The sequence below is a fragment of the Solanum pennellii genome, chromosome 12, assembly GCF_001406875.1.
Source record: "Solanum pennellii chromosome 12, SPENNV200".
Taxonomy (NCBI): Eukaryota; Viridiplantae; Streptophyta; class Magnoliopsida; order Solanales; family Solanaceae; genus Solanum; species Solanum pennellii.
In genome coordinates this window covers 32,907,032-32,920,203 of record NC_028648.1, presented here as the reverse complement: position 1 = coordinate 32,920,203, position 13,172 = coordinate 32,907,032, and the positions used below count along the sequence as shown (strand labels likewise).

The window sequence follows — 13,172 nt, the reverse complement described above, 5'->3', positions numbered from 1 at the left end:
ACAGAATTTTCATGTGTGGCAATAGTAGTTACATCTGTGGCAACATAATATTAATTCAAGGCAACAGACTATCCATATGTAACAACATAATGTTATTATTATTTTATAATGAATCATAAATTCTCAATCTTTTTTTATTTACTTTGTAGATGAAATGATACAAGAAGCTTCATCCATGACAACAACTCAATCTTTTATTTGTGTTGCTTCCTCTTCTAACATCAAATGTTCTTTTTGTCTATGCGAATAATGTGAGCAACAACATGATTATTTTATTAGTAGTGTTAAAAAATGCATTGATATTTTTTAAAAAAATATCTCATAATATTGATGTCCAAAGATTCAAGAATATTTCACAATTTTTAAAGTGTAAAAGGTTGAAAAAGTCTATTTCCCAAACACTATCTATAATTAGTGAGAAGAAAGATAAGGAGAAGAAGGAAAATGAGGAGAAGGAGAAGAACGCAAAGGAGGAGAAGGAGAAGGATAAGAAGGAGGAGAAGTATAAAAAGAAGAGAAGCAGAAAGAGAAGAAGGAGAAGCATAAAGAAAAAGCTAAAGCAAAAAAGAAAGAGAAAAAAGTTGAAGTCATCAGTTGTGATGTCAAGCGACAATATCCAATTGAAGGTTTTAACATTGACGGCTAGGGTCCAACTTAACTAATGTCATCCTTCTAGCAATGGATAAATGAGGGTCTTACAAGCATCATGCAAAAAAGTATGGTCGTTCAACTATTATTAGTATTTCTTCTTATTGACCACTAAATAATTATTTATAATGATTACACAATTGCATAGGAGACAATGACGATCACTACTTAGCCAACTGCTCGAAACTTGATTTTGTAGTTGCATTTTCATAGAATAAGGACTGATTCTATATAATGTCTGCTGGATTGATGAGGTAAATCCATGTCCACTTTTATGTTTTGATTAATACATGAATATATACAAATAAATTGATATAGATATACACTTGTTTGATGCATCTGTGCAGTATGTGGATGTCATTTTTACTATTTGCGTAAGAAGTCAAAGCAACAGTGTCATTCTAAATATCGATATACCATTACTACTTGTTTTTTTCAAAACATACATTGACTATGCTAGTGTTGTTCCTGAATATGAGAATAAAATCGTTGGCACTATGATGGTTTTTGGTATAGCTTGTGGACTGCCTTGGCACTTGACAGATGATGTTCATGTCCCTTTAAATAGTAATGTGGACTTTCATTGGGTCTTGACAGTCGTTGCATTGAAGGAATAACATAAAAGTGTATGATTTGATGTCCTTATATAGGTCTAACCAAAAATTGTCCTCCGAGATTCAAAAGTTGTCTACAATGTTATCAAAGTACCTTGAGTCAAGCCGATTTTTTGAGCAAAAAGGGAGAACCAACTGGCCAGGTTTTGAATGTTACCGAGGAAAGAACAAATCTCACTCATTCGAAGTCAAACACATTACTGATATTTCCCAAAAAGGAAGCAATAGTCTGTAAGTATCACATTATTATTTGTCTTATGACTATTGAAATGTGATGTTATTGTATTTTCTAATTGATGATATATCATGCAGAGATTGTGGACTTTTTGTTGTTGCATACGCTGAGTTTTTAAGTGATGGACTAGAAGTACCATTTTGTGGACTTAGTTATGAAACCCTTTGCATGAGATATGCTTCATTCTTATGGAATTATGGGATTTTAAAGGTTCGAAATGGCTATGTTAGTAACAATGAAGACCCACAGAGGCCTAGACCTAAAAAAAGCAAAGTTCGATGAAATGTTGTGGTTACCGTCATTGATTAGATTGGTGGTTATTTATACCATTGTGAATTACCTTTTTGTTGATAAGTTGTATAAAACAATTGGTGAAGTGTTAATTTTTGCTGATAATATTAATGATTTTAAATTATATTTATATTGTTGGAACAAATGTTAATTATGATGGAAAGGAAGAGATATGGTGTTTGTGGCAACATATTTAACTTCTTGTAAAGAACACCACATAATTATCTGCATGTGCACCAACAGAAAGGATACATGTGGCAACATATTTCACAGAAAGAAAAAATGTGGTAATATATGTCATAGAAAGGATATATATGTCAACGTTATATTATATAACATATGTCATGGAAAGGAGGTATGTGCCCCAACAGAACATATATATGTGGCAATGTAAGTCACACTTTGAATCGTCAAAATTTAAAAAAATCCTTTAAAACAATCGTCCCTTCATTTTTCCTCTCTCCTCTCTCCTCCTCTCCTCTATAAAAGTCGTTTCATATTTCAAATTTAATTTATTTTCACTAAGTTTTGTTTTCGTTTCCTTTTTTTTCTCCTCTTCTCGTTCCATTATTCCTTCATAAATCAAGGTTGTTGTTGTGATATTTTCAAAAACATGAGTGGTAATCCATTCTATCCTCTTCTACAACAAGGCGTGTCCTCATCATTTCTAGTTTATTGTTGATATCTTCTCAGATGATATTTAATTAGGGTTTGAAATGCTTACTTGTACTTGTTTGCCCTGTGTTTTATTACTTTTTTGTTTGGATAGTTATTATTTTTTGGAATAATATTTGATTTCAAAAAACTTCATTTGTAGTTCGTTGGATAGGGTTATGGGAGGGTTTTGTGATTTGTTGATTGGTTCATATGTGGCATTGAATCGTATTTGTTGTTTGTGTTGTTGTGTATTGTGTTGTGCATTTCAAAAAGTTAAACGTCATTTGTAGGTCATGTGTGACATCAAATATTTTATTTTTGTGATTGCAGATACACATATAATAGCTCCTGTCAAAAGAAAATTGATACAACTGCCACAACAAAAATCCTGAAGAAAACTAAAACTAGAATTCCTAGGAAGAAGAATGAAAGTACCGCTATTTTAAAAGAACTTGCATCTGAAGAAGTTTCTTTTTCTCAAGTAGAAGCAGAATTTTCTCAAAAATAAAATGAAGAAAGAGAAAAAAACGAAGTTACTGATGATAGAGAAAGAGCAGAAGAAGCTGAGTAGGAAGATAAAGAAGAAAACAGAGAAGTAGATGTGGAAGAAGAGGAAAAGCAAACAGAAGTGGAGGAAGAACAAGGAACAATATAGAAGTAGTTGAGGAAGAAGAAGGAAAAAGTAGAGAAGTAGTTGAGGAAGAAGAAGGAAAAAATAGAGAAGCAGTTATGCATGAAGAAGAAGAAGAAAATGAAGTAGAGGATGATGATGGGATCAAAATTATTAATGCAGACACTTTCCATGTGCATCTGCAGGGTGATGGTATTGATGATAGCATTATGAGTTCAGGCATGGGAAAACCTTTCAACACCTTCAGAGTCATCCTCAAGAAAAATGGTTTGAAAGATTTTTTTAGGGATAGTTGTTTCGGTCATTTTCTTGATTTATCCTAGAATAATAATGCACATTTTCAAATGACCATAGTCTATAAATTTCTGAAAATAAGGTTCATTTTTTAAAATTCCGTAAAGAAGAATAAAATTCTGATTAATTATTGTGGCATGTCAGTCTTATTTGGAATAAGAGAGTTTTCCATAGTATCAAGGTTAAAATGGCATCCTCTTTCTAAGCCCGTCCTGAATACATTGTCAAAAAAGAACCACGAAGAAAAAAGAAAGGAGTGAAAGAAGAAGCAAGACAAGATCATTGTCAACTGAGGAACAAGACTTGATGTCCCTTGTTGGCACAAGCTTTAAAAATCCTGACTTAATATATTTGTTGAAACACGAGGATACACCAAGGAAGCACAGACAGACATTGTGCTTACTTTGGTTACACATAATATAATTTTGGCGAAAGATCTCAATAACAACATACATCTTAAATGGGTGAATTTCTGTCAAGATATTGATGCTTTCAACAATTATCCTTGGGGTCATGAGAGATTTTATTTAACTATAGAATACTTGTCGAAACCTTTAGGAGCAAAGACTAGTAACTTATTTGACTTCCATGGGCTTTCATTGTAAAACTAAATGTTTTTAATCGTTTTATATTGTACTGAATAATTGAACATTTGATTTGTGACATGTTTTTCTTTTTTATAAGCTTGAGCATTTGAAGTCATTCCTCATTTGACCCATTAAGTAATTGCAGAAGAAAACTCTCATCTCCAAGGGTATTGAGATGGTTGAAATCGAAAACAAAAACTACCAAAGAGGAGATATTCCATATCTTTATAACCCTTCTCCTAATGCAATAAGTTATTATTATATTACACCCAAAATGTTGCTATAGATGACTCTTATGTTGCTACAGATGATTCATCTATTGCAATATGTGACACAAATGTTGCTATAGATGCCCATATGTGTCAATCTATCACACATATGCAGCAATATATGACACATATGTGACAACATATCACCCATTTGTAACAACATATGGCACATATGTGACAATATATCACCCATCTGTAGCAACATATGATATATTTGTGGCAACATGTGATCCAAATATTCTTACGGATGACTCAATTTTATAATTTTAGGTTGTGCATCCATGGCCTGTCCCAATAGAAAACAAATTGCAAATGTCATATCTAATTACTCTAGAGTTGTTAATGAATTAGTTGTTTTTTATGTTATTCATGTTGGTGTTGGTGCTGGACAATACCAAGGAGCTACCTCTTGAAGAAGATGTTGTGACTTTCTCCGTGAGATGTGCAAGAAACAAAATGAAGATTCTATCATGTATCTTTAAACATTGAGTCAAATTATCAATAAATTTAAAAAACAAGAGGGGGGTAAAGGACATTCTATCAAAGAATGTTCGGCATCCATATACTCCACAGGCCAAGAGGAGGAAAAAATCATTTGCCATAGCAATACAAAATCTAAAGAAGAAGATGTTTGGAGAATCGCCAATAGCCGTAATAGAGGAAGTGAAGGAGTACAAAAAGTTGAATATTTATAAGTGTACGACTGTAGCAGAAAAAATCAAAGTATTGAGTCTGACGAGTACAAAGTATGTTCATATACAATACGACATGCCTGTTTTACTGGACAAGATTTCATGAACATGACAAACACACATGTTTGGTGGGAAGACTCGATAATTCTTCAATTTACAATGCACATCTGTTTTTTATTTTTAATGACTACTCTTCTTTAGTTTTTAATATTATTTTTTATTTTAATATATTGATGAAATCCTTAACCTCATGCTTCAGAGGCATGATACATATCCGGAGTACTATGATCCCAAAGATAGAATCCTAGATCTTAACTTCTGTACCAACTTCCTAAAAAATATGGAGAAATGAACGATGAGGCAACAATAGTTGGTGGCAGAAGCCTTAACAGTTAGCAAATGAGTTTAAATGGGATGAAGATATGATTAATTATGTCAGGAGCAATAGGACATTTTCTGGAGACATGGATTGAATTGGTGCAAAAAGGGTTTTGACAATCATGAACCAAAACAAAACTCATTTTGTGACTCTTGAGATACTCTTGCACGAGGATCGCATGAATGTTTATGACTGCTAGCTGATGAGTATGGAACATGTCGAGTTTTTGACATACATACAACATGTCTTTGAGTTGCTGTCCAAATTATTGAAGCAAAGTGTAATAATTGAAGCATTTGCAAGATAAGTTTCTCAATGAACCATGGGAATTTACAGGTCGATTGAAACCCATGGTAAAAAATGAAACCGGAGAGACGTGCGGGTCATATTCGCTTGCATTCATTGAGCATTTGATTAGCGGGACAAAAATTCAACCTCCCAAAATCCTGTTGTTTGACAATCCATTTGGTCAAATGCAATGGGTTTGGGCTTATGAGATAGTATCTCGAAGCTTAAAGCCTTGACAATGTGTTTGTAATTAAAGACAATGTTTAATTTTATCACTTATGTTATTTTATCTTATATTGAAAGTAAGTCCATAGTATGTGATGTGGATAATTCTCATATGTAGCAACATATATCTCAAATGGACAAACATTGCTATATAAGGGTGATATGTAGCAACATATGGGTCATCTGTAGCAACACATGCTTTAAATAGTCAAATATTGTTTTGTGGGTAATATGTTGCAACATTTGAGACATTTGTATCAACATATGAATCATATGTAGCAACATATGCCTCAAATGGACAAACATCGCTACATAAGGGTGATATGTTGCAACATATGGATCATCTGTAGCAACATATGAATCATATGTAGCAACAAATACTTCAAATGGACAAACATTGCTAGATAAGGGTGATATGTTGCACCATATAGATCATCTATAGCAACACATGGATCATATGTAGAAACATATACCTCAAATTGATAAATATTGCTACATAAGGGTGATATGTCGCAACATAGGGATAATCTGTAGAAGCATATGGATCATATGTAGCAACATTGAAGGCATCTGTAGCAACATCTTTTGAAAATATGTTATGTTAAGAACAAGTCTTAATATTGAAATAGGAACACAAAATTACGTTTATTTATTTTTACCACTATGATAATTTTGATGGTTGTACAATACTTAAGAATTTTCCGTTTGGTACAGTATTCTTCAGGGTAATGCTTAAAAATACAAAAAAAAAAATAGAACAATCAACAACACGAAGATTAGCTTCCACATGTTACAACATTTGGTATTCTTCTTCACCTTCGTCACCCATATGTTAATTCTTTTAATATGACTTTCATCATCAATTTCCAACTTCTTAACTATGTTTGTCAATCTCAGAATGACAAACTTGAATCGTATATCAGCATCTTCACGATTCTTCCATCTAAAGAAGTTGCATGCATTCTCCTAAAATACACATCCCAAAGAAATAAATTAAATAAATAAAAAAACTAATTAAAGAGATCTCAAGTCTCCAGAGTAAGATGTAGAAATGTACATACACGAAAGCGAAGACAAGACCAAAACCTTTGACCTGGATTGTCCTTCGAACATGAGATTTGTATTGTCATCATGTTTGCAACATATTTTCACACACAACATGAGATCATTTTCATCATTACAAATTGGATTCAATATTGCATTTGACATTATATCAAAACTAATAAAAACAAACAAAACTCATTCGTTTGATTTAGAGTATTGATCTATATTTTAAAGATTAATGATTTCATTTTATTTAACTGAAGGCCAATCAAATTAGTTGCGTCTTAATATACAAAGAACAGAAAAGACTGACACAAAAAAGATTAATGATATAAAATTACATCATTATATCTCATGCACTCCGGAGATTCCAGATTCATGCGAAGAGAAAGTTGTATCGGAGAGAGATAGAGAAAGTTGAAGCGGAGAGAAGAGCCGAAGCGGTGAGCAAGAAAATGAAAATCCTATTCTTGATTTTATGTTATACATATGTTACCACATATGATAGGTATGTTCCAATTCTCCAAACAGAACTTTCATATGTTGTCACATATGACATTTCAAGAATTGACTAATCGACGAATTGAGCGAGTTGGGAATAAAAAATGTCAACTTGAATCAATTTTTATTACTTTAGACCATAATTAAGCAATAAAAATATGGTATAACACTTGAAACAATGATTTACATGGGTTTTATATAACTATCATATGGATTTACTTGGTCATTGTAAGAAGAACTTGTGGGATGATAGTCTTTCTAAATATAATTGATAGAATCGAATGAAGGTATTTGTAATGGATCATAATTTGTTACTTAGACATGTTGACACTCCAATTTTGGCTCTCAATGATAAAAAATAATGAAAAATAAATAAAATAATATATATATATATATATATATATATATATTATTTTTTAAAAAAATATTATATATTACTACTTACTTTCTCTTCTTTTTTTTTTGAAAAAATAAATGTCCTTCTTAAAAGATGAATCTATTTTTGTTGCTCAAATATAATTTTTTTTGTCTTAATAAATATTTTTTGTACATTTGTTTATAATTAGAAATCTTTATTATATAATGAGCTACTAATTTATATAGATTTAATTTTAAGAGTGACTAATTTTATCAAATAAGTTAATGTTGCAAAATAATCATTTTTAATGTAATAAATTATGACTATTTAATAAAAAAGATGTTATAATTTAAATGGTTTTAATTTGAGCAATTTCGGTAATTCATGTTTTCTTAATCGGTCAATCTGTATATGTCACGTAGGCGAGCACATGGATTGTGCTTCTTTAGATTAAATATCGACCCACACTTCAATCTAATGGTCCTAATTAATTCAGCTTTTTTACTATTATTTAATAAATATATAAACATTTATTTTTAATACCTAATTTATCTTAACCGTCTGATCAAACGATCGGACGATCCAAATTAAATTTCAAAACTGTTTTCTTTTTTTTCCAAAAAATAGTATGCATGTCAACTTTTACCCTTTCCCAGAAACGCTTCTTCCCCAGATCCACGCTCTCATCGGTCTCTCTCTCATCCTCTGCCAAATGCCTTTACCTTCGAACCACCGAAAATGACAATTTTCGATGGTCATCTCTTCCACACCGTCCGTCGTCTATCAATCGATGCCCCCATCGCCTGTCAATTTTTTTTCCCTCTTTTCTTCCTTTTCAGACGCTTATCTTTCCCACAACTATGACACTTCTTCTTTTTCGGGAAAATGGGGACGACGCTTCTCTTTCTCCTCCTTCCCAAGCATCTGCACGCCTCACTGTTTTTCCTCGTTTCCCATGCCTCTTCCGTCATTCCTATAAGAGAACGGCTATGAACCGCTGGAAAATAACAATATACGGTGATCTCTTTCTTTATATCTCCTCCATCACTCCTTTTCTTTTTTATGAAAATAGAGTCTATGCCGCATATTCCTGAGCCCAACGGCTCAAGAAACTGAAAAAAAAGGGATGTCGATTTGATGTAGCAGTGACTCTCTCTCTGTTTTCCTACGATTTTTGGATTTCAAATCAGACCTTGAAGTCCGATTTTCTTCTATAAAAGGGCAGGTCTCTTTCATTTCGAAGGAGGGACAAGGATCAAAGAACAATAAAATAGAGGGATAAGATACACTTCAAGCAGAGATTTCAGAAAATTTCTATATTCTTTCATCTTTCCTTTATGAATTTGAGTTTGAGTAAATTTGAAGTTGGAATCTCGTGACGTCAAAGCCCTGTTTGCTGCTCTACAAAAGGTCAGTGATCTCCCTCATTTCTTTTAGTTTTCATGAATCGATTATGGTCGTTTAAATGTCCTCATCATGATTTGAGTTTTTAAATGATTTTTCCAGAATCTGTCTCCTTCAGTTTTGGTTCAAAAATCAGCCTGTAAATAGTTTTTTTTTTCTTACAATGTGTTGATACTTGCATCCTATTATAAATTTGAATTCAAAAAATGATTAACGATTAATCTTTGACATAATCGCCATTAACAATCAGTATACAAGATTTGAATAAATGAGGAACTCAGATTATAGCCAATTCTTTTTTTTCGTTGTTTCCACTCCGTGATGATTTGAGTGGGTTAGTGATGATTGTTTAAGCCCCTCTAACTTGTTATTTATCTAGTTAATTCTTAATGTTAGAATAGAAGTAGAGTTTGTTTTCCTATAATAGTATGAAGTAATAGTCAAATTATGAATATCTTTGAGGAAAGTGGACAAAAATATTTGATAGGAGAAAGAGACATCTAAATTTGAATGATAGTAATTCAATTTTGGCGGTTAGGTATTATCTTCTTTTTTCTATCGGATGAAAAAGTTTCATTTTTTATCAGCTTTATCATCCTCTTCTTTTGAAATGACTAAAATAAATTTATAAAATATATTTGACATGAAGATGACCTCTTCAGGAATTATTTCATGCCTCTGAACAGTAATATTATGGACTCCTTTAATACATGAATTTGTACAACATGTGTTCATATAATATGTTCCTATGTTTTAGAAAATGGTTGAAAATGCATTAAACCTTCTTCCATCGTATGTAGAAAACATATTTATATGCTACCTGATTAGAAAACATATTTATATGCTACCAGATTACATAATATTTATTTATCAAGTCTTCTAATTAACATAGAGTCAATTTGCTAATTATTTTTCCTCTTTTTATGTTTCATATACAATCGGAGGGCTGCAGTTTCTGTTTTGGGACTCGTCTAAACATTTCTTAGCATTGTCTTTCATTGCTTTAATTATATTGTTTCGATATGTTGGCTAACCTTTACTTACAAAATTGGATATGTTGCTTGTCTTTTATTTTTGAAGATTATTTCGTGAGCTAATTATATTTGTTTGTGAATTTAGTTGAAACACTTTAGAATAAATGATACAAGAAAAAAATATTTTTTCTTAATAATGGATTAGTTTTTTTATTTATAACATAATTTTAGTTCTTTAAATTAAAAAGATGAGACTTAGAATTTTTTAAAAAAATAAAGTTCCAAAAGTGCTCAAACATAGCATGTATACTTAACTGTTCGCCCAAATAAATGTAACATTAGTTTAGATGCTAAAATAATCAACCTTAGAAATATGTTAGGCTAAAATAATTACATTCTTGAAATATATCCTTAGAAATATGTTAGGCTAAAATAATTACTTTCTTAAAATATATCTTGGAAAGTAGGCGTTGTGTTTTATAAACAAAAAAAATGGCATAAAATTTTTAGTTATAAAACAAGTCTCGAAAGTTAGGCCTATTTTTTTAATCACTTATTTATAACATATATTGACTACTATTTATCTTTTCTTTTTAAAATCAAATATTGCCTAAAATATTTTAACTTCCTAACATGCTATTTCTAATTTTAGATATATCAACAAGTTCAAATACAAGTTACATACATATATATATATATACATATATATATATATATATATATATATATATATCATACATATAAAGGTATAAATTCTATATTTTTCTCTGCATAAAATATCTACCATCTCTTTTTACTAATATTATTTCTTTATTTTATAATTTATAAATTCCTACACACATATCAGTTTGAATCTAATCTATCGTTAACTTACCTCTACATATAAACAAAATAATAAATATTCATATGTTTTTAAACAAACTTACATGTATATACTACACTTTATAATAAATATATTCAAGATCACAAACTCTATAAAATATTTTCACATCTAGTATCATTTATTTTTTTATATATATTTTTAGAAAGAAAAAAAACGTCATTATATATATTTTACTACGCATCACATATTACTAGACATTTACACCGGACAACTATTATATTTCACGTCTTAATAAGGAGACTAATTTTCACAAATTTAACATTTATATATATTTTAATATAAGTTTATTATGACACAAATAAATGTTCTTTTACATATAAATTTATCATGCATTTACGTATATTTATTTATTTATTTTACCACATAATAGAGATACTACTATTAAATCTATTTTATAAGACATATATATGTCGTACCTTGTATTATTTTCCTAAACTAACCAACTAACTTATCATTTTTTAAGAAAATATAAATCAACAAGTTTTCCTAACTATACTTTCCTAAATTGAGTTTAAGGACCATTTTCGGATAGGCTCTGAGGGGTGCTTAACACCTTCCCCTTGAGTAACGAAAACCCTTACTCAGAATCTCACTAGTTTCACAAATCAAAACAGAGTTTACATTTACATATTCAAAAAAATGATTTTCCTAATATTTTCCTTATAATTTAGGTGACAACTCTAAAATAATTTTTTCCAAAAAAAATCAGTGTCAACTATATTATGTTGTGAACTGTTTTCGGCTGGTTTGGTAATAGGGTGCGACTGCTTGGCGACTCTTCTAGGTTTTAACCTTACAAAAACTCATTTTAGGAATAACTTTTATGATTGCGTATTTACTTTCAGCTTATTATTTGATATATTGCTTTGATTGAAAGGTTGCAAGTGAAATCCAAACTTGTGTTCCTTATCTGTTTTAAATTACTACTTGTTACTGCTTTCTCTACACTATCATCTGCACATTCTATCAAGTCTTGGTTGTACACTCACACACTGTACACGCGAGGGGCGTTCCTGCACTCCTCCGAATCTCTCTTTGGATTCCTTAGTTTCAGAGTTGGTGCAATTAAGATAGTGCACCTTCTCGGAATTACTCGATCCTGCTCTCAATTATTTATGGAAATAATCTTACTCGTAGAATAGGTCATGTTGCATAGCCTTAGGCAAGACAATATACGGTATTGTCGTTGCGTTTAGGAAACCACCTAAATGTCAAAGATTTTCTTCTTTAACACTCGACGACATAAACTTTTTGTGAAATTGATATAAGTTATCCAAACATAAGTACTTAACTGATCTGGAGCAAATAAACTCATCCTACCCCTTTACCCTTTCTTTCATATGCAAATCAGTCAAAACCTTCCTAACATCCGAATGATGATTTTGGTCCCTCGAACTTTGAAAGAGTGGTGGCGTAACGTTCGAGTGACATATGGAGCTGAGATCATGCCACACTTAGGATCATTAATTGATCTATTGGATGTGGAGGCAAAAAATTCACTCATTACCCTAATGATTGTATTTTGGCAGCCAACAATAGTGACTTTCCAATTCGCAGATTTTGAAATCACACCAACATTGGAAGAAATAAGTCAAATTGCAGATTTACCGTTGGCTGGACGAGAACCCTTGGCCCTGTGCACTACATCAGGAATTGGTTTTATCCAGTCCTTGGGTTTAAGGGTAGGCGCATGCTTGCGAAGAGTTGACGAGGGATGGGTCAAGTCAGACTATCTTTTTAAAAGGTTCGGCCGCCGAGAAAGCTATGATAGGTTCCAACAAGAATTTTTCATCATTAGGGTTGGTTGGTTGGTAAAGGTTAAGGGCTATTGTTTTTGTGATGGATTTTTTGGGAAGTAACCTGCTGTTGCAGATTTGGGCGCTAGAACACTTTTATCAAAGACAAGCAGAAAATGGCACTGAAGCAGCCTTACAAAATAAGATCATGAGTTATGCAATAATATTGAGCATGTGGGATGCCCCAAATAATGAAGAAGGTTGGCGTATTTTCCTTACCCACCTCATAGGGAACCGTATTCAATGGAGACTACCATGGGTCCATGGCCGAGCATTGATGAGAGCTAACCAGGCCTATTTTATTGAGTCAATTGGGTTGGAAGGCTTCTAGCCTTACGCACCTCTAAGAGTCCTCTGACAGTTTGGAATTACCCAAGGTTTTCCTCTATGGTAAAATATGGC

At 31.7% G+C, this 13,172-nt stretch overlaps 1 long non-coding RNA gene across 1 annotated transcript; it reads left to right on the top strand.

The window, feature by feature from the left end:
* Positions 1 to 8,372: 8,372 nt before the first annotated feature.
* On the top strand, positions 8,373 to 10,214 carry LOC114075137. The gene is made up of 2 exons (XR_003575510.1): positions 8,373 to 9,123; positions 10,070 to 10,214. It is a non-coding gene; the product is annotated as an uncharacterized LOC114075137 (long non-coding RNA).
* Positions 10,215 to 13,172: the final 2,958 nt, after the last annotated feature.